Here is a 22,812-nt window from a genome sequence, read left to right on the forward strand (position 1 = left end):
ATAGAGCCTCTTCTTACAGTCGGTGCTTTGAGCATTCCCTGTGAGACCAGTATTAGTTTCCGCTACACCTCTGCAGGTTCTTTTTATTCCTTGGACCTTCACATTGACGATGAAACACAGAAATGGCATCGTCATTAAATACAAAAGGCACAATGCCGACTTAGGTAAGAGAATAGAGACTCTTCTTACAGTCGGTGCTTTGGGCATCCCCTGTGAGACCAGTATTAGTTTCCGATACACCACTGCAGGTTGAATGTATTCCTTGGATCTTCACATTGACGATGAAACACAGAAATGGCATCGGAATTAAGTACAAAAGGCACAATGCCGCCTTAAGTACAAGAATAGAGACTCTTCTTACAATCGGTGCTTTGAGCATTCCCTGTGAGGCCAGTATTAGTTTCCGATGCACCACTGCAGGTTCAATGTATTCCTTGGACTTTCACATTGACGATGAAACACAGAAATGGCCTCGGAATTGAATACAAAAGGCACAATGCCGCCTTAAGTACAAGAATAGAGCCTCTTCTTACAGTCGGTGCTTTGAACATTCCCTGTGAGACCAGTATTAGTTTCCGATACACCACTGCAGGATTAATGTATTCCTTGGAACTTCACATTGACGATGAAACACAGAAATCGCATCGGAATTAAATACAAAAGGCACAATGCCGCCTTAAGTACAAGAATAGAGACTCTTCTTACAGTCGGTGCTTTGAGCATTCCCTGTGAGCCCAGTATTAGTTTCCGCTACACCTCAGCAGGTTCAGTTTATTCCTTGGACCTTCACATTGACAATGAAACACAGAAATGGCATCGGAATGAAATACAAAAGGCACAATGCGCCTTAAGTACAAGAATAGAGACTCTTCTTACAGTCGGTGCTTTGAGCATTCCCTGTGAGACCAGTAGTTGTTTCCGCTACACCTCTGCAGGTTCTTTTTACTCCTTGGACCTACACATTGACAATGAAACAGAGAAATCGCATCGGAATTAAATACAAAACGCACAATGCCGCCATAAGTACAGGAATAGAGACTCTTCTTACAGTCGGTGCTTTGAGCATTCCCTGTGAGACCAGTATTAGTTTCCGCTACACCTCTGCAGGTTCAATGTATTCCTTGGACCTTCACATTGACGATGATACACAGAAATGGCATCGGAATTAAATACAAAAGGCACAATGCCGCCTTAAGTACAAGAATAGAGCCTCTTCTTACAGTCGGTGCTTTGAGCATTCCCTGTGAGACCAGTATTAGTTTCCGCTACACTTCTGCAGGTTCTTTTTATTCCTTGGACCTTCACATTGACGATGAAACACAGAAATGGCATCGGAATTAAATACAATAGGCACAATGGCGCCATAAGTACAAGAATAGAGACTCTTCTTACAGTCGGTGCTTTGAGCATTCCCTGTGAGACCAGTAATAGTATCCGAAACACCACTGCAGGTTAAATCTATTCCTTGGACATACACATTGACGATGAAACACAGAAATTACATCGGAATTAAATACAAAAGGAACAATGCCGCCTTAAGTACAAGAATAGAGATTCTTCTTACAGTCGGTGCTTTGAGCATTCACTGTGAGACCAGTATTAGTTTCCGCTACACCTCAGCAGGTTCAGTTTTTTTCGTTGGACCTTCACTTTGACGATGAAACACAGAAATGGCATCGGAATTAAATACAAAATGCACAATGGCGCCATAAGTACAAGTATAGAGACTCTTCTTACAGTCGGTGCTTTGAGCATTCCCTGTGAGACCAGTATTAGTTTCCGCTACACCTCTGCAGGTTCTTTTTATTTCTTGGACCTTCACATTGACGATGAAACACAGAAATGGCATCGGAATTAAATACAAAAGGCACAATGGCGCCATAAGTACAAGAATAGAGACTCTTCTTACAGTCGGTGCTTTGGGCATTCCCTGTGAGACCAGTATTAGTTTCCGATACACCACTGCAGGTTGAATGTGTTCCTTGGATCTTCACATTCACAATGAAACACAGAAATCGCATCGGAATTAAATACAAAACGCACAATGCCGCCATAAGTACAGGAATAGAGACTCTTCTTACAGTCGGTGCTTTGAGCATTCCCTGTGAGACCAGTATTAGTTTTCGCTACACCTCTGCGGTTTCAAAGTATTCCTTGGACCTTCACATTGACGATGATACACAGAAATCGCATCGGAATTAAATACAAGAGGCACAATGCCGCCTTAAGTACAAGAATAGAGACTCTTCTTACAGTCGGTGCTTTGAGCATTCCCTTTGACACCAGTATTAGTTTACCATACACCACTGCAGGTTCAATGTAGTCTTTGGAGCTTCACATTGACGATGAAACACAGAAATCGCATCGGAATCAAATAAAAAGGCACAATGCCGCCTTAAGTACAAGAACAGAGACTCTTCTTACAGTCGGTGCTTTGAGCATTCCCTGTGAGACCATTATTAGTTTCCGATACACCTCTGCAGGTTCAGTTTATTCCTTGGACCTTCACATTGACGATGAAACACAGAAATGGCATCGGAATTAAATACAAAAGGCACAATGCTGCCTTAAGTACAAGAATAGAGCCTCTTCTTACAGTCGGTGCTTTGAGCATTCCCTGTGAGACCAGTATTAGTTTCCGCTACACCTCTGCAGGTTCTTTTTATTCCTTGGACCTTCACATTGACGATGAAACACAGAAATGGCATCGGAATTAAATACAAAAGGCACAATGGCGCCATAAGTACAAGAATAGAGACTCTTCTTACAGTCAGTGCTTTGAGCATTCCCTGTGAGACCAGTAATAGTATCCGATACACCACTGCAGGTTCAATTTATTCCTTGGACATACACATTGACGATGAAACACAGAAATTACATCGGAATTAAATACAAAAGGAACAATGCCGCCTTAAGTACAAGAATAGAGATTCTTCTTACAGTCGGTGCTTTGAGCATTCAATTTGAGACCAGTATTAGTTTCCCATACACCTCTGCAGGTTCAGTTTATTCCTTGGACCTTCACATTGACGATGAAACACAGAAATGGCATCGGAATTAAATACAAAAGGCACAATGCCGCCTTAAGTACAAGAATAGAGACTCTTCTTACAATCGGTGCTTTGAGCATTCCCTGTGAGGCCAGTATTAGTTTCCGATGCACCACTGCAGGTTCAATGTATTCCTTCGACTTTCACATTGACGATGAAACACAGAAATGGCATCGGAATTAAATACAAAAGGCACAATGCCGCCTTAAGTACAAGAATAGAGCCTCTTCTTACAGTCGGTGCTTTGAGCATTCTCTGTAAGACCAGTATTAGTTTCCGATACACCACTGCAGGTTCAATGTATTCCTTGGAACTTCACATTGACGATGAAACACAGAAATCGCATCGGAATTAAATACAAAAGGCACAATGCCGCCTTAAGTACAAGAATAGAGACTCTTCTTACAGTCGGTGTTTTGAGCATTCCCTGTGAGACCAGTATTAGTTTCCGCTGCACCTCAGCTGGTTCAGTTTATTCCTTGGACCTTCACATTGACGATGGAACACAGAAATGGCATCGGAATGAAATACAAAAGGTACAATGCGCCTTAAGTACAAGAATAGAGACTCTTCTTACAGTCGGTGCTTTGAGCATTCCCTGTGAGACCAGTATTTGTTTCCGCTACACCTCTGCAGGTTCTTTTTATTCCTTGGACCTTCACATTGACGATGAAACACAGAAATCCCATCGGAATTAAATACAAAAGGCACAATGCCGCCTTAAGTACAAGAATAGAGACTCTTCTTACAGTCGGTGCTTTGAGCATTCCCTGTGAGACCAGTATTAGTTTCCGCTACACCTCTGCAGGTTCAGATTATTCCTTGGACGTTCACATTGACGATGAAACACAGAAATGGCATCGGAATTAAATACAAAAGGCACAATGGTGCCATAAGTACAAGAATAGAGACTCTTCTTACAGTCGGTGCTTTCAGCATTCCCTGTGAGACCAGTATTAGTTTCCGATACACCACTGCAGGTTCAATGTATTCCTTGGAACTTCACATTGACGATGAAACACAGAAATCGCATCGGAATTAAATACAAAAGGCACAATGCCGCCTTATGTACAAGAATAGAGACTCTTCTTACAGTCGGTGTTTTGAGCATTCATTGTGAGACCAGTATTAGATTCCGCTACACCTCTGCAGGTTCAGTTTATTCCTTGGACCTTCACATTGACGATGAAACAAAGAAATGGCATCGGAATTAAATACAAAAGGCACAATGCCGCCTTAAGTACAAGAATAGAGATTCTTCTTACAGTCGGTGCTTTGAGCATTCCCTGTGAGACCAGTATTAGTTTCCGCTACACCTCAGCAGGTTCAGTTTTTTTCCTTGGACCTTCACATTGACGATGAAACACAGAAATGTCATCGGAATTAAATACAAAAGGCACAATGCCGCCTTAAGTACAAGAATAGAGGCTCTTCTTACAGTCGGTGCTTTGAGCATTCCCCGTGAGACCAGTATTAGTTTCCGATACACCACTGCAGGTTGAATGTATTCCTTGGAACTTCACATTGACGATGAAACACAGAAATCGCATCGGAATTAAACACAAATGGCACAATGCCGCCTTAAGTACAAGAATAGAGCCTCTTCTTACAGTCGGTGCTTTGAGCATTCCCTGTGAGACCAGTATTAGTTTCCGCTACACCTCTGCAGGTTCTTTTTATTCCTTGGACCTTCACATTGACGATGAAACACAGAAATGGCATCGGAATTAAATACAAAAGGCACAATGGCGCCATAAGTACAAGAATAGAGACTCTTCTTACAGTCAGTGCTTTGAGCATTCCCTGTGAGACCAGTAATAGTATCCGATACACCACTGCAGGTTCAATCTATTCCTTGGACATACACATTGACGATGAAACATAGAGATTACATCGGAATTAAATACAAAAGGAACAATGCCGCCTTTAGTACAAGAATAGAGATTCTTCTTACAGTCGGTGCTTTGAGCATTCCCTTTGAGACCAGTATTAGTTTCCCATACACCTCTGCAGGTTCAGTTTATTCCTTGGACCTTCACATTGACGATGAAACACAGAAATGGCATCGGAATTAAATACAAAAGGCACAATGCCGCCTTAAGTACAAGAATAGAGACTCTTCTTACAATCGGTGCTTTGAGCATTCCCTGTGAGGCCAGTATTAGTTTCCGATGCACCACTGCAGGTTCAATGTATTCCTTCGACTTTCACATTGACGATGAAACACAGAAATGGCATCGGAATTAAATACAAAAGGCACAATGCCGCCTTAAGTACAAGAATAGAGCCTCTTCTTACAGTCGGTGCTTTGAGCATTCTCTGTGAGACCAGAATTAGTTTCCGATACACCACTGCAGGTTCAATGTATTCCTTGGAACTTCACATTGACGATGAAACACAGAAATCGCATCGGAATTAAATACAAAAGGCACAATGCCGCCTTAAGTACAAGAATAGAGACTCTTCTTACAGTCGGTGTTTTGAGCATTCCCTGTGAGACCAGTATTAGTTTCCGCTGCACCTCAGCTGGTTCAGTTTATTCCTTGGACCTTCACATTGACGATGGAACACAGAAATGGCATCGGAATGAAATACAAAAGGTACAATGCGCCTTAAGTACAAGAATAGAGACTCTTCTTACAGTCGGTGCTTTGAGCATTCCCTGTGAGACCAGTATTTGTTTCCGCTACACCTCTGCAGGTTCTTTTTATTCCTTGGACCTTCACATTGACGATGAAACACAGAAATCCCATCGGAATTAAATACAAAAGGCACAATGCCGCCTTAAGTACAAGAATAGAGACTCTTCTTACAGTCGGTGCTTTGAGCATTCCCTGTGAGACCAGTATTAGTTTCCGCTACACCTCTGCAGATTCAGATTATTCCTTGGACCTTCACATTGACGATGAAACACAGAAATGGCATCGGAATTAAATACAAAAGGCACAATGGTGCCATAAGTACAAGAATAGAGACTCTTCTTACAGTCGCTGCTTTCAGCATTCCCTGTGAGACCAGTATTAGTTTCCGATACACCACTGCAAGTTAAATGTATTCCTTGGAACTTCACATTGACGATGAAACACAGAAATCGCATCGGAATTAAATACAAAAGGCACAATGCCGCCTTAAGTACAAGAATAGAGACTCTTCTTACAGTCGGTGCTTTGAGCATTCCCTGTGAGACCAGTATTAGATTCCGCTACACCTCTGCAGGTTCAGTTTATTCCTTGGACCTTCACATTGACGATGAAACAAAGAAATGGCATCGGAATTAAATACAAAAGGCACAATGCCGCCTTAAGTACAAGAATAGAGATTCTTCTTACAGTCGGTGCTTTGAGCATTCCCTGTGAGACCAGTATTAGTTTCCGCTACACCTCAGCAGGTTCAGTTTTTTTCCTTGGACCTTCACATTGACGATGAAACACAGAAATGGCATCGGAATTAAATACAAAAGGCACAATGCCGCCTTAAGTACAAGAATAGAGGCTCTTCTTACAGTCGGTGCTTTGAGCATTCCCTGTGAGACCAGTATTAGTTTCCGATACACCACTGCAGGTTGAATGTATTCCTTGGAACTTCACATTGACGATGAAACACAGAAATCGCATCGGAATTAAACACAAATGGCACAATGCCGCCTTAAGTACAAGAATAGAGACTCTTCTTACAGTCGGTGCTTTGAGCATTCCCTGTAAGACCAGTATTAGTTTCCGCTACACCTCTGCAGGTTAAGTTAATTCCTTGGACCTTCACATTGACGATGAAACACAGAAATGGCATCGGAATTAAATACAAATGGCACAATGCCGCCTTAAGTACAAGAATAGAGACTCTTCTTACAGTCGGTGCTTTGAGCATTCCCTGTGAGACCAGTATTAGTTTCCGATACACCTCAGCAGGTTCAGTTTTTTTCCTTGGACCTTCACATTGACGATGAAACACAGAAATGGCATCGGAATTAAATACAAAAGGCACAATGCCGCCTTAAGTACAAGAATAGAGACTCTTCTTACAGTCGGTGCTTTGAGCATTCCCTGTGAGGCCAGTATTAGTTTCCGATGCACCACTGCAGGTTCAATGTATTCCTTCGACTTTCACATTGACGATGAAACACAGAAATGACATCGGAATTAAATACAAAAGGCACAATGCCGCCTTAAGTACAAGAATAGAGCCTCTTCTTACAGTCGGTGCTTTGAGCATTCTCTGTGAGACCAGTATTAGTTTCCGATACACCACTGCAGGTTCAATGTATTCCTTGGAACTTCACATTGACGATGAAACACAGAAATCGCATCGGAATTAAATACAAAAGGCACAATGCCGCCTTAGGTACATGAATAGAGACTCTTCTTACAGTCGGTGCTTTGAGCATTCCCTGTGAGACCAGTATTAGTTTCCGCTACACCTCAGCAGGTTCAGTTTATTCCTTGGACCTTCACATTGACGATGAAACACAGAAATGGCATCGGAATGAAATACAAAAGGTACAATGCGCCTTAAGTACAAGAATAGAGACTCTTCTTACAGTCGGTGCTTTGAGCATTCCCTGTGAGACCAGTATTTGTTTCCGCTACACCTCTGCAGGTTCTTTTTATTCCTTGGACCTTCACATTGACGATGAAACACAGAAATCCCATCGGAATTAAATACAAAAGGCACAATGCCGCCTTAAGTACAAGAATAGAGACTCTTCTTACAGTCGGTGCTTTGAGCATCCCCTGTGAGACCAGTATTAGTTTCCGCTACACCTCTGCAGGTTCAGATTATTCCTTGGACCTTCACATTGACGATGAAACACAGAAATGGCATCGGAATTAAATACAAAAGGCACAATGGTGCCATAAGTACAAGAATAGAGACTCTTCTTACTGTCGGTGCTTTCAGCTTTTCCTGTGAGACCAGTATTAGTTTCCGATACACCACTGCAGGTTCTATGTATTCCTTGGAACTTCACATTGACGATGAAACACAGAAATCGCATCGGAATTAAATACAAAAGGCACAATGCCGCCTTAAGTACAAGAATAGAGACTCTTCTTACAGTCGGTGCTTTGAGCATTCCCTGTGAGACCAGTATTAGATTCCGCTACACCTCTGCAGGTTCAGTTTATTCCTTGGACCTTCACATTGACGATGAAACAAAGAAATGGCATCGGAATTAAATACAAAAGGCACAATGCCGCCTTAAGTACAAGAATAGAGATTCTTCTTACAGTCGGTGCTTTGAGCATTCCCTGTGAGACCAGTATTAGTTTCCGCTACACCTCAGCAGGTTCAGTTTTTTTCCTTGGACCTTCACATTGACGATGAAACACAGAAATGGCATCGGAATTAAATACAAAAGGCACAATGCCGCCTTAAGTACAAGAATAGAGGCTCTTCTTACAGTCGGTGCTTTGAGCATTCCCTGTGAGACCAGTATTAGTTTCCGATACACCACTGCAGGTTGAATGTATTCCTTGGAACTTCACATTGACGATGAAACACAGAAATCGCATCGGAATTAAACACAAATGGCACAATGCCGCCTTAAGTACAAGAATAGAGACTCTTCTTACAGTCGGTGCTTTGAGCATTCCCTGTAAGACCAGTATTAGTTTCCGCTACACCTCTGCAGGTTAAGTTAATTCCTTGGACCTTCACATTGACGATGAAACACAGAAATGGCATCGGAATTAAATACAAATGGCACAATGCCGCCTTAAGTACAAGAATAGAGACTCTTCTTACAGTCGGTGCTTTGAGCATTCCCTGTGAGACCAGTATTAGTTTCCGATACACCTCTGCAGGTTCAGTTTATTCCTTGGACCTTCACATTGACGATGAAACACAGAAATGGCATCGGACTTAAATACAAAAGGCACAATGCCACCTTAAGTACAAGAATAGAGACTCTTCTTACAGTCGGTGCTTTGAGCATTCCCTGTGAGACCAGTATTAGTTTCCGATACACCACTGCAGGTTCATTGTATTCCTTGGACCTTCACATTGACGATGAAACACAGAAATCGCATCGGAATTAAATACAAAACGCACAATGCCGCCTTAAGTACTGGAATAGAAACTCTTCTTACAGTCGGTGCTTTGAGCATTCTCTGTCAGACCAGTATTAGTTTCCCCTACACCTCTGCAGGTTCAATGTATTCCTTGGACCTACACATAGACGATGATACACAGAAATCGCATCGGAATTAAATACAAAGGGCACAATGCCGCCTTAAGTACAAGAATAGAGACTCTTCTTACAGTCGGTGCTTTGAGCATTCCCTTTGAGACCAGTATTAGTTTCCGATACACCACTGCAGGTTCAATGTATTACTTGGAACTTCACATTGACGATGAAACACAGAAATGGCATCGGACTTAAATACAAAAGGCACAATGCCACCTTAAGTACAAGAATAGAGACTCTTCTTATAGTCGGTGCTTTGAGCTTTCCCTGTGAGACCAGTATTAGTTTCCGCTACACCTCTGCAGGTTCTTTTTATTCCTTGGACCTTCACATTGTCGATGAAACACAGAAATCCCATCGGAATTAAATACAAAAGGCACAATGCCGCCTTAAGTACAAGAATAGAGACTCTTCTTACAGTTTGTGCTTTGAGCATTCAATGTGAGACCAGTATTAGTTTCTGCTACACCTCTGCAGGTTCAGTTTATTCCTTGGACCTTCACATTGACGATGAAACGAAGAAATGGCATCGGAATTAAATACAAAAGGCACAATGCCGCCTTAAGTACAAGAATAGAGACTCTTCTTACAGTCGGTGCTTTGAGCATTCCCTGTGAGACCAGTATTACTTTCCGATACACCACTGCAGGTTCAATGTATTCCTGGGAACTTCACATTGACGATGAAACACAGAAATCGCATCGGAATTAAATACACAAGGCACAATGCCGCCTTACGTACAAGAATAGAGACTCTTCTTGCAGTCGGTGCTTTGAGCATTCCCTGTGAGACCAGTATTAGTTTCCGCTACACCTCTGCAGGTTCAGTTTATTCCTTGGACCTTCACATTGACGATGAAACACAGAAATGGCATCGGAATTAAATACAAAGTGCACAATGCCGTCTTAAGTACAAGAATAGAGACTCTTCTTACAGTCGGTGCTTTGAGCATTCCCTGTGGGACCAGTATTAGTTTCCGATACACCACTGCTGGTTCAATGTATTCCTTGGATCTTCGCATTGACGATGAAACACAGAAATCGCATCGGAATTAAATACAAAAGGCACAATGCCGCCTTAAGTACAAGAATAGAGACTCTTCTACAGTCGGTGCTTTGAGCATTCCCTGTGAGACCAGTATTAGTTTCCGCTACACCTCTGCAGGTTCAGTTTATTCCTTGGACCTTCACATTGACGATAAAACACAGAAATGGCATCGGAATTAAATACAAAAGGCACAATGCCGCCTTAAGTACAAGAATAAAGACTCTTCTTACAGTCGGTGCTTTGAGCATTCCCTGTGAGACCAGTATTAGTTTCCGCTACACCTCTGCAGGTTCAGTTCATCCTTTGGACCTTCACATTGACGATGAAACACAGAAATGGCATCGGAATTAAATACAAATGGCACAATGCCGCCTTAAGTACAGGAATAGAGACTCATTTAACAGTCGGTGCTTTGAGCATTCCCTGTGAGACCAGTATTAGTTTCCGATACACCACAGCAGGTTCAATGTATTCCTTGGAACTTCACATTGACGATGAAACACAGAAATCGCATCGGAATTAAATACAAAAGGCACAATGCCGCCTTAAGTACAAGAATGGAGACTCTTCTTACAGTCGGTGCTTTGAGCATTCCCTGTGAGACCAGTATTAGTTTCCGCTACACCACTGCAGGTTCAATGTATTCCTTGGACCTTCACATTGACGATGAAACACAGAAATCGCATCGGAATTAAATACAAAAGGCACAATGCCGCCTTAAGTACAAGAATAGAGACTCTTCTTACAGTCGGTGCTTTGAGCATTCCCTGTGAGACCAGTATTAGTTTCCGCTACACCTCTGCAGGTTCAGATTATTCCTTGGACCTTCACATTGACGATGAAACACAGAAATGGCATCGGAAGTAAATACAAAAGGCACAATGCCGCCTTAAGTACAAGAATAGAGACCCTTCTTACTGTCGGTGCTTTGAGCATTCCCTGTGAGACCAGTATTAGTTTCCGCTACACCACTGCAGGTTCAGTTTATTCCTTAGACCTTCACATTGTCGATGAAACACCGAAATGGCATCGTAATTAAATACAAAAGGCACAATGCCGCCTTAAGTACAAGAATGGAGACTCTTCTTACAGTCGGTGCTTTGAGCATTCCCTGTGAGACCCGTATTAGTTTCCGCTACACCTCTGCAGGTGCAGTTTATTCCTTGGACCTTCACATTGACGATGAAACACAGAAATGGCGTCGGAATTAAATACAAAAGGCACAATGCCGCCTTAAGTACAAGAATAGAGACTCTTCTTACAGTCGGTGCTTTGAGCATTCCCTGTGAGACCAGTATTAGTTTCCGATACACCACTGCAGGTTCAATGTATTCCTTGGAACTTCACACTGACGTTGAAACACAGAAATCGCATCGGAATCAAATACAAAAGGCACAATGCCGCCTTAAGTACAAGAATAGAGACTCTTCTTACAGTCGGTGCTTTGAGCATTCCCTGTGAGACCAGTATTAGTTTTCGATACACCACTGCAGGTTCAATGTATTCCTTGGAACTTCACACTGACGATGAAACACAGAAATCGCATCGGAATCAAATACAAAAGGCACAATGCCGTCTTAAGTACAAGAGTAGAGACTCTTCTTACAGTCGGTGCTTTGAGCATTCCCTGTGAGACCAGTATTAGTTTCCGATACACCTCAGTAGGTTCAGTTTATTCCTTGGACTTTCACATTGACGATGAAACACAGAAATCGCATCGAAATTAAATACAAAAGGCACATTACCGCCTTAAGTACAAGAATCGAGACTCTTCTTACTGTCGGTGCTTTGAGCATTCCCTGTGAGACCAGTATTAGTTTCCGATACACCACTGCAGGTTCAATGTATTCCTTGGACCTTCACATTGACGATGAAACACACAAATCGCATCGGAATTAAATACAAAACGCACAATGCCGCCTTAAGTACAAGAATAGAGACTCTTCTTACAGTCGGTGCTTTGAGCATTCCCTGTGAGACCAGTATTAGTTTCCGCTACACCTCTGCAGGTTCAGTATATTCCTTGGACCTTCACATTGACGATGAAACACAGAAATCGCATCGGAATTAAATACAAAAGGCACAATGCCACCTTAAGTACAAGAATAGAGACTCTTCTTACAGTTGGTGCTTTGAGCATTCCCTGTGAGACCAGTATTAGATTCCGCTACACCTTTGCAGGTTCAATGTATTCCTTGGAACTTCACATTGACGATGTAACACAGAAATGGCATCGGAATTAAATACAAAAAGCACAATGAAGCCTTAAGTACAAGAATAGAGACTCTTCTTACAGTCGGTGCTTTGAGCATTCCCTGTGAGACCAGTATTAGTTTCCGATACACCACTGCAGGTTCAATGTATTCCTTGGACCTTCACATTGACGATGAAACACAGAAATGGCATCGGAATTAAATACAAAAGGCACAATGCCGCCTTAAGTACAAGAATAGAGACTCTTCTTACAGTCGGTGCTTTGGGCATTCCTTGTAAGACCAGTATTAGTTTCCGATACACCACTGCAGGTTCAATGTATTCCTTGGACTTTCACATTGACGATGAAACACAGAAATGGCATCGGAATTAAATACAAAAGACACAATACCGCCTTAAGTACAAGAATAGAGACTCTTCTTGCAGTCGGTGCTTTGAGCATTCCATGTGAGACCAGTATTAGTGTCCAATACACCACTGCAGGTTCAATGTATTACTTGGACCTTCGCATTGACGATGAAACACAGAAATCGCATCGGAATTAAATACAAAAGGCACAATGCCGCCTTAAGTACAAGAATAGAGACTCATCTTACAGTCGGTGCTTTGAGCATTCCCTGTCAGACCAGTATTAGTTTCCGATACTCCTCTGCAGGTTCAGTTTATTCCTTGGACCTTCACATTGACGATGAAACACAGAAATGGCATCGGAATTAAATACAAATGGCACAATGCCGCCTTAAGTACAAGAATAGAGACTCTTCTTACAGTCGGTGCTTTGAGCATTCCCTGTAAGACCAGTATTAGTTTCCGCTACACCTCTGCAGGTTCAGTTTATTCCTTGGACCTTCACATTGACGATGAAACACAGAAATGGCATCGGAATTAAATACAAAAGGCACAATGGCGCCATAAGTACAAGAATAGAGACTCTTCTTACAGTCGGTGCTTTGAGCATTCCCTGTGAGACCAGTAATAGTATCCGATACACCACTGCAGGTTCAATCTATTCCTTGGACATACACATTGACGATGAAACACAGAAATTACATCGGAATTAAATACAAAAGGAACAATGCCGCCTTAAGTACAAGAATAGAGATTCTTCTTACAGTCGGTGCTTTGAGCATTCCCTGTGAGACCAGTATTAGTCTCCGCTACACCTCAGCATGTTCAGTTTTTTTCCTTGGACCTTCACATTGACGATGAAACACAGAAATGTCATCGAAATTAAATACAAAAGGCACAATGCCGCCTTAAGTACAAGAATAGAGACTCTTCTTACAGTCGGTTCTTTGAGCATTCCCTGTGCGACCGGTATTAGTTTCCGATACACCACTGCAGGTTGAATGTATTTCTTGGAACTTCCCATTGACGGTGAAACACAGAAATCGCATCGGAATTAAATACAAATGGCACAATGCCGCCTTAAGTACAAGAATAGAGACTCTTCTTACAGTCGGTGCTTTGAGCATTCCCTGTAAGACCAGTATTAGTTTCCGCTACACCTCTGCAAGTTCAGTTTATTCCTTGGACCTTCACATTGACGATGAAACACAGAAATGTCATCGGAATTAAATACAAATGGCACAATGCCGCCTTAAGTACAAGAATTGAGACTCTTCTTACAGTCGGTGCTTTACGCATTCCCTGTGAGACCAGTATTAGTTTCCGATACACCACTGCAATTTCAATGTATTCCTTGGACCTTCGCATTGATGATGAAACACAGAAATCGCATCGGAATTAAATACAAAAGGCACAATCCCGCCTTAAGTACAAGAACAGAGACTCTTCTTACAGTCGGTGCTTTGAGCACTCCCTGTGAGACCAGTATTAGTTTCTGCTACACCTCTGCAGGTTCAGTTTATTCCTTGGACCTTCACATTGACGATGAAACACAGAAATGGCATCGTCATTAAATACAAAAGGCACAATGCCGCCTTAGGTACAAGAATAGAGACTCTTCTTACAGTCGGTGCTTTGGGCATTCCCTGTGAGACCAGTATTTGTTTCCGATACACCACTGCAAATTGAATGTATTCCTTGGCTCTTCACATTGACAATGAAACACAGAAATCGCATCGGAATTAAATACAAAACGCACAATGCCGCCATAAGTACAGGAATAGAGACTCTTCTTTATAGTCGGTGCTTTGAGCATTCCCTGTGCGACCTGTATTAGTTTCCGCTACACCTCGGCAGGTTCAATGTATTCCTTGGACCTTCACATTGACGATGATACACAGAAGTCGCATCGGAATTAAATACAAAAGGCACAATGCCGCCTTAAGTACAAGAATAGAGACTCTTCTTACAGTCGGTGCTTTGAGCATTCCCTTTGAGACCAGTATTAGTTTCCGATACACCACTGCAGGTTCAATGTATTCCTTGGAACTTCACATTGACGATGAAACACAGAAATCGCATCGGAATCAAATACAAAAGGCACAATGCCGCCATAAGTACAAGAATAGAGACTCTTCTTACAGTCGGTGCTTTGAGCATTCCCAGTGAGACCAGTATTAGTTTCCGATACACCTCTGCAGGTTCAGTTTATTCCTTGGACCTTCACATTGACGGTGAAACACAGAAATGGCATCGGAATTAAATACAAAAGGCACAATGCCTCCTTAAGTACAAGAATAGAGACTCGTCTTACAATCGGTGCTTTGAGTATTCCCTGTGAGGCCAGTATTAGTTTCCGATGCACCACTGCAGGTTCAATGTATTCCTTGGACTTTCACATTGACGATGAAACACAGAAATGGCATCGGAATTAAATACAAAAGGCACAATGCCGCCTTAAGTACAAGAATAGAGCCTCTTCTTACAGTCGGTGCTTTGAGCATTCTCTGTGAGACCAGTATTAGTTTCCGATACACCACTGCAGGTTCAATGTACTCCTTGGAACTTCACATTGACGATGAAACACAGAAATCGCATCGGAATTAAATACAAAAGGCACAATGCCGCCTTAAGTACAAGAATAGAGACTCTTCTTACAGTCGGTGCTTTGAGCATTCCCTGTCAGACCAGTATTAGTTTCCGCTACACCTCTGCAGGTTCAGTTTATTCCTTGGACCTTCACATTGACGATGAAACACAGAAATGGCATCGGAATTAAATACAAAGTGCACAATGCCGCCTTAAGTACAAGAATAGAGACTCTTCTTACAGTCGGTGCTTTGAGCATTCCCTGTGGGACCAGTATTAGTTTCCGATACACCACTGCTGGTTCAATGTATTCCTTGGACCTTCGCATTGACGATGAAACACAGAAATCGCATCGGAATTAAATACAAAAGGCACAATGCCGCCTTAAGTACACGAATAGAGACTCTTCTACAGTCGGTGCTTTGAGCATTCCCTGTGAGACCAGTATTAGTTTCCGCTACACCTCTGCAGGTTCAGTTTATTCCTTGGACCTTCACATTGACGATAAAACACAGAAATGGCATCGGAATTAAATACAAAAGGCACAATGCCGCCTTAAGTACAAGAATAAAGACTCTTCTTACAGTCGGTGCTTTGAGCATTCCCTGTGAGACCAGTATTAGTTTCCGCTACACCTCTGCAGGTTCAGTTCATCCTTTGGACCTTCACATTGACGATGAAACACAGAAATGGCATCGGAATTAAATACAAATGGCACAATGCCGCCTTAAGTACAGGAATAGAGACTCATTTAACACTGGGTGCTTTGAGCATTCCCTGTGAGACCAGTATTAGTTTCCAATACACCACAGCAGGTTCAATGTATTCCTTGGAACTTCACATTGACGATGAAACACAGAAATCGCATCGGAATTAAATACAAAAGGCACAATGCCGCCTTAAGTACAAGAATGGAGACTCTTCTTACAGTCGGTGCTTTGAGCATTCCCTGTGAGACCAGTATTAGTTTCCGCTACACCACTGCAGGTTCAATGTATTCCTTGGACCTTCACATTGACGATGAAACACAGAAATCGCATCGGAATTAAATACAAAAGGCACAATGCCGCCTTAAGTACAAGAATAGAGACTCTTCTTACAGTCGGTGCTTTGAGCATTCCCTGTGAGACCAGTATTAGTTTCCGCTACACCTCTGCAGGTTCAGATTATTCCTTGGACCTTCACATTGACGATGAAACACAGAAATGGCATCGGAAGTAAATACAAAAGGCACAATGCCGCCTTAAGTACAAGAATAGAGACCCTTCTTACTGTCGGTGCTTTGAGCATTCCCTGTGAGACCAGTATTAGTTTCCGCTACACCACTGCAGGTTCAGTTTATTCCTTAGACCTTCACATTGTCGATGAAACACCGAAATGGCATCGTAATTAAATACAAAAGGCACAATGCCGCCTTAAGTACAAGAATGGAGACTCTTCTTACAGTCGGTGCTTTGAGCATTCCCTGTGAGACCCGTATTAGTTTCCGCTACACCTCTGCAGGTGCAGTTTATTCCTTGGACCTTCACATTGACGATGAAACACAGAAATGGCGTCGGAATTAAATACAAAAGGCACAATGCCGCCTTAAGTACAAGAATAGAGACTCTTCTTACAGTCGGTGCTTTGAGCATTCCCTGTGAGACCAGTATTAGTTTCCGATACACCACTGCAGGTTCAATGTATTCCTTGGAACTTCACACTGACGTTGAAACACAGAAATCGCATCGGAATCAAATACAAAAGGCACAATGCCGCCTTAAGTACAAGAATAGAGACTCTTCTTACAGTCGGTGCTTTGAGCATTCCCTGTGAGACCAGTATTAGTTTTCGATACACCACTGCAGGTTCAATGTATTCCTTGGAACTTCACACTGACGATGAAACACAGAAATCGCATCGGAATCAAATACAAAAGGCACAATGCCGTCTTAAGTACAAGAGTAGAGACTCTTCTTACAGTCGGTGCTTTGAGCATTCCCTGTGAGACCAGTATTAGTTTCCGATACACCTCTGTAGGTTCAGTTTATTCCTTGGACCTTCACATTGACGATGAAACACAGAAATCGCATCGAAATTAAATACAAAAGGCACAATACCGCCTTAAGTACAAGAATCGAGACTCTTCTTACTGTCGGTGCTTTGAGCATTCCCTGTGAGACCAGTATTAGTTTCCGATACACCACTGCAGGTTCAATGTATTCCTTGGACCTTCACATTGACGATGAAACACAGAAATCGCATCGGAATTAAATACAAAACGCACAATGCCGCCTTAAGTACAAGAATAGAGACTCTTCTTACAGTCGGTGCTTTGAGCATTCCCTGTGAGACCAGTATTAGTTTCCGCTACACCTCTGCAGGTTCAGTATATTCCTTGGACCTTCACATTGACGATGAAACACAGAAATCGCATCGGAATTAAATACAAAAGGCACAATGCCACCTTAAGTACAAGAATAGAGACTCTTCTTACAGTTGGTGCTTTGAGCATTCCCTGTGAGACCAGTATTAGATTCCGCTACACCTCTGCAGGTTCAATGTATTCCTTGGAACTTCACATTGACGATGTAACACAGAAATGGCATCGGAATTAAATACAAAAAGCACAATGAAGCCTTAAGTACAAGAATAGAGACTCTTCTTACAGTCGGTGCTTTGAGCATTCCCTGTGAGACCAGTATTAGTTTCCGATACACCACTGCAGGTTCAATGTATTCCTTGGACCTTCACATTGACGATGAAACACAGAAATGGCATCGGAATTAAGTACAAAAGGCACAATGCCGCCTTAAGTACAAGAATAGAGGCTCTTCTTACAGTCGGTGCTTTGGGCATTCCTTGTAAGACCAGTATTAGTTTCCGATACACCACTGCAGGTTCAATGTATTCCTTGGACTTTCACATTGACGATGAAACACAGAAATGGCATCGGAATTAAATACAAAAGACACAATACCGCCTTAAGTACAAGAATAGAGACTCTTCTTGCAGTCGGTGCTTTGAGCATTCCATGTGAGACCAGTATTAGTTTCCAATACACCACTGCAGGTTCAATGTATTCCTTGGACCTTCGAATTGACGATGAAACACAGAAATCGCATCGGAATTAAATACAAAAGGCACAATGCCGCCTTAAGTACAAGAATAGAGACTCATCTTACAGTCGGTGCTTTGAGCATTCCCTGTCAGACCAGTATTAGTTTCCGCTACACCTCTGCAGGTTCAGTTTATTCCTTGGACCTTCACATTGACGATGAAACACAGAAATGGCATCGGAATTAAATACAAAAGGCACAATGGCGCCATAAGTACAAGAATAGAGACTCTTCTTACAGTCGGTGCTTTGAGCATTCCCTGTGAGACCAGTAATAGTATCCGATACACCACTGCAGGTTCAATCTATTCCTTGGACATACACATTGACGATGAAACACAGAAATTACTTCGGAATTAAATACAAAAGGAACAATGCCGCCTTAAGTACAAGAATAGAGATTCTTCTTACAGTCGGTGCTTTGAGCATTCCCTGTGAGACCAGTATTAGTCTCCGCTACACCTCAGCAGGTTCAGTTTTTTTCCTTGGACCTTCACATTGACGATGAAACACAGAAATGGCATCGAAATTAAATACAAAAGGCACAATGCCGCCTTAAGTACAAGAATAGAGACTCTTCTTACAGTCGGTTCTTTGAGCATTCCCTGTGAGACCGGTATTAGTTTCCGATACACCACTGCAGGTTGAATGTATTCCTTGGAAATTCCCATTGACGGTGAAACACAGAAATCGCATCGGAATTAAATACAAATGGCACAATGCCGCCTTAAGTACAAGAATAGAGACTCTTCTTACAGTCGGTGCTTTGAGCATTCCCTGTAAGACCAGTATTAGTTTCCGCTACACCTCTGCAAGTTCAGTTTATTCCTTGGACCTTCACATTGACGATGAAACACAGAAATGTCATCGGAATTAAATACAAATGGCACAATGCCGCCTTAAGTACAAGAATTGAGACTCTTCTTACAGTCGGTGCTTTACGCATTCCCTGTGAGACCAGTATTAGTTTAGGATACACCACTGCAATTTCAATGTATTCCTTGGACCTTCGCATTGATGATGAAACACAGAAATCGCTTCGGAATTAAATACAAAAGGCACAATCCCGCCTTAAGTACAAGAACAGAGACTCTTCTTACAGTCGGTGCTTTGAGCATTCCCTGTGAGACCAGTATTAGTTTCCGCTACACCTCTGCAGGTTCAGTTTATTCCTTGGACCTTCACATTGACGATGAAACACAGAAATGGCATCGTCATTAAATACAAAAGGCACAATGCCGCCTTAGGTACAAGAATAGAGACTCTTCTTACAGTCGGTGCTTTGGGCATTCCCTGTGAGACCAGTATTAGTTTCCGATACACCACTGCAGGTTGAATGTATTCCTTGGATCTTCACATTGACAATGAAACACAGAAATCGCATCGGAATTAAATACAAAACGCACAATGCCGCCATAAGTACAGGAATAGAGACTCTTCTTATAGTCGGTGCTTTGAGCATTCCCTGTGCGACCTGTATTAGTTTCCGCTACACCTCGGCAGGTTCAATGTATTCCTTGGACCTTCACATTGACGATGATACACAGAAATCGCATCGGAATCAAATACAAAAGGCACAATGCCGCCATAAGTACAAGAATAGAGACTCTTCTTACAGTCGGTGCTTTGAGCATTCCCAGTGAGACCAGTATTAGTTTCCGATACACTTCTGCAGGTTCAGTTTATTCCTTGGACCTTCACATTGACGGTGAAACACAGAAATGGCATCGGAATTAAATACAAAAGGCACAATGCCTCCTTAAGTACAAGAATAGAGACTCTTCTTACAATCGGTGCTTTGAGCATTCCCTGTGAGGCCAGTATTAGTTTCCGATGCACCACTGCAGGTTCAATGTATTCCTTGGACTTTCACATTGACGATGAAACACAGAAATGGCATCGGAATTAAATACAAAAGGCACAATGCCGCCTTAAGTACAAGAATAGAGCCTCTTCTTACAGTCGGTGCTTTGAGCATTCTCTGTGAGACCAGTATTAGTTTCCGATACACCACTGCAGGTTCAATGTACTCCTTGGAACTTCACATTGACGATGAAACACAGAAATCGCATCGGAATTAAATACAAAAGGCACAATGCCGCCTTAAGTACAAGAATAGAGACTCTTCTTACAGTCGGTGCTTTGAGCATTCCCTGTGAGACCAGTATTAGTTTCCGCTACACCTCAGCAGGTTCAGTTTATTCCTTGGACCTTCACATTGACGATGAAACACAGAAATGGCATCGGAATGAAGTACAAAAGGCACAATGGGCCTTAAGTACAAGAATAGAGACTCTTCTTACAGTCGGTGCTTTGAGCATTCCCTGTGAGACCAGTATTTGTTTCCGCTACACCTCTGCAGGTTCTTTTTATTCCTTGGACCTTCACATTGACGATGAAACACAGAAATCCCATCGGAATTAAATACAAAGGCACAATGCCGCCTTAAATACAAGAATGGAGACTCTTCTTACAGTCGGTGCTTTGAGCATTCCCAGTGAGACCAGTATTAGTTTCCGCTACACCTCTGCAGGTTCAGATTATTCCTTGGACCTTCACATTGACGATGAAACACAGAAATGGCATCGGAATTAAATACAAAAGGCACAATGCCGCCTTAAGTACAAGAATAGAGACTCTTCTTACAGTCGGTGCTTTCAGCATTCCCTGTGAGACCAGTATTAGTTTCCGATACACCACTGCAGGTTCAATGTATTCCTTGGAACTTCACATTGACGATGAAACACAGAAATCGCATCGGAATTAAATACAAAAGGCACAATGCCGCCTTAAGTACAAGAATAGAGACTCTTCTTACAGTCGGTGCTTTGAGCATTCCCTGTAAGACCAGTATTAGTTTCCGCTACACCTCTGCAGGTTCAGTTTATTCCTTGGACCTTCACATTGACGATGAAACACAGAAATGGCATCGGAATTAAATACAAAAGGCACAATGGCGCCATAAGTACAAGAATAGAGACTCTTCTTACAGTCGGTGCTTTGAGCATTCCCTGTGAGACCAGTAATAGTATCCGATACACCACTGCAGGTTCAATCTATTCCTTGGACATACACATTGACGATGAAACACAGAAATTACATCGGAATTAAATACAAAAGGAACAATGCCGCCTTAAGTACAAGAATAGAGATTCTTCTTACAGTCGGTGCTTTGAGCATTCCCTGTGAGACCAGTATTAGTCTCCGCTACACCTCAGCAGGTTCAGTTTTTTTCCTTGGACCTTCACATTGACGATGAAACACAGAAATGGCATCGAAATTAAATACAAAAGGCACAATGCCGCCTTAAGTACAAGAATAGAGACTCTTCTTACAGTCGGTTCTTTGAGCATTCCCTGTGAGACCGGTATTAGTTTCCGATACACCACTGCAGGTTGAATGTATTCCTTGGAACTTCCCATTGACGGTGAAACACAGAAATCGCATCGGAATTAAATACAAATGGCACAATGCCGCCTTAAGTACAAGAATAGAGACTCTTCTTACAGTCGGTGCTTTGAGCATTCCCTGTAAGACCAGTATTAGTTTCCGCTACACCTCTGCAAGTTCAGTTTATTCCTTGGACCTTCACATTGACGATGAAACACAGAAATGTCATCGGAATTAAATACAAATGGCACAATGCCGCCTTAAGTACAAGAATTGAGACTCTTCTTACAGTCGGTGCTTTACGCATTCCCTGTGAGACCAGTATTAGTTTCCGATACACCACTGCAATTTCAATGTATTCCTTGGACCTTCGCATTGATGATGAAACACAGAAATCGCATCGGAATTAAATACAAAAGGCACAATCCCGCCTTAAGTACATGAACAGAGACTCTTCTTACAGTCGGTGCTTTGAGCATTCCCTGTGAGACCAGTATTAGTTTCCGCTACACCTCTGCAGGTTCAGTTTATTCCTTGGACCTTCACATTGACGATGAAACACAGAAATGGCATCGTCATTAAATACAAAAGGCACAATGCCGCCTTAGGTACAAGAATAGAGACTCTTCTTACAGTCGGTGCTTTGGGCATTCCCTGTGAGACCAGTATTAGTTTCCGATACACCACTGCAGGTTGAATGTATTCCTTGGATCTTCACATTGACAATGAAACACAGAAATCGCATCGGAATTAAATACAAAACGCACAATGCCGCCATAAGTACAGGAATAGAGACTCTTCTTATAGTCGGTGCTTTGAGCATTTCCTGTGCGACCAGTATTAGTTTCCGCTACACCTCTGCAGGTTCAATGTATTCCTTGGACCTTCGCATTGAC

Source organism: Schistocerca americana, chromosome 5, assembly GCF_021461395.2.
Source record: "Schistocerca americana isolate TAMUIC-IGC-003095 chromosome 5, iqSchAmer2.1, whole genome shotgun sequence".
NCBI classification, from domain to species: Eukaryota; Metazoa; Arthropoda; class Insecta; order Orthoptera; family Acrididae; genus Schistocerca; species Schistocerca americana.